The sequence below is a fragment of the Triticum dicoccoides genome, chromosome 6A (assembly GCF_002162155.2).
Source record: "Triticum dicoccoides isolate Atlit2015 ecotype Zavitan chromosome 6A, WEW_v2.0, whole genome shotgun sequence".
Taxonomy (NCBI): domain Eukaryota; kingdom Viridiplantae; phylum Streptophyta; class Magnoliopsida; order Poales; family Poaceae; genus Triticum; species Triticum dicoccoides.
The window spans coordinates 571,506,927-571,507,918 of NC_041390.1; positions in this window are offsets into that span (position 1 = coordinate 571,506,927).

A 992-nucleotide genomic window follows, 5' to 3' on the forward strand; every position below is an offset into this window, starting at 1 on the left:
TCAGGGTTTCGGACGAGAACTCATCTGTTACATGTGCACTTCAATGTTTTTTAAACTTATTTGAACTCCGTACTTCTTTTGTGTTCAGTATGCAGCATTCAAAGCGACGTCATCAATTTGCAACATGTTTTGACATCATTTGTTGTTTTTCAGTCATTTACCTAATTGTTTAGAGAGCTAAATGACCGTGAAATTGAAAATCACTACAAAATGAACTGTGAAAATGTTGAAACTTGGCATGGTATCATCATTTCACCCGCATAGCATGTGCGAAAGAGTAGAGAGGGTCACGGCAAAAACTGGACGAAGTTCGTGTACAAACTGGACAATCTCTTTCGGAGTATCAGGGTTTCGGACAAAAACTCATATGTTACACGGGCATTTCAATGTTTTTAAAACTTATTTGAACTCCGGACTTCTTTTCTGTTCAGTATGCAGCATTCAAAGCGACGAAATCAATTTCTAACATGTTCTGACATCATTTGTTGTCTTTCAGTCATTTATCTAATTGTTTAGAGAGCTAAATGACCGTGAAATTGAAAATCACTACAAAATGAACTGTGAAAATGTTGAAACTTAGCATGGTATCATCATTTCACCCGCATAGCATGTGCGAAAGAGTAAAGAGGGTCACGGCAAAAACTGGACGCACTTCGTGTACAAACTGGACAATCTCTTTCGGTGTATCAGGGTTTCGGACGAGAACTCATCTGTTACACAGGCACTTCAATGTTTTTTAAACTTATTTGAACTCCGGACTTCTTTTGTGTTCAGTATGCAGCATTCAAAGCGACGTCATTAATTTCCAACATATTCTGACATCATTTGTTGTTTTTCAGTCATTTACCTAATTGTTTAAAAAGCTAAATGACCGTGAAATTGAAAATCACTACAAAATGAACTGTGAAAATGTTGAAACTTGGCATGGTATCATCATTTCACCCGCATAGTATGTGCAAAAGAGTAGAGAGGGTCACGGAAAAACCTGGACG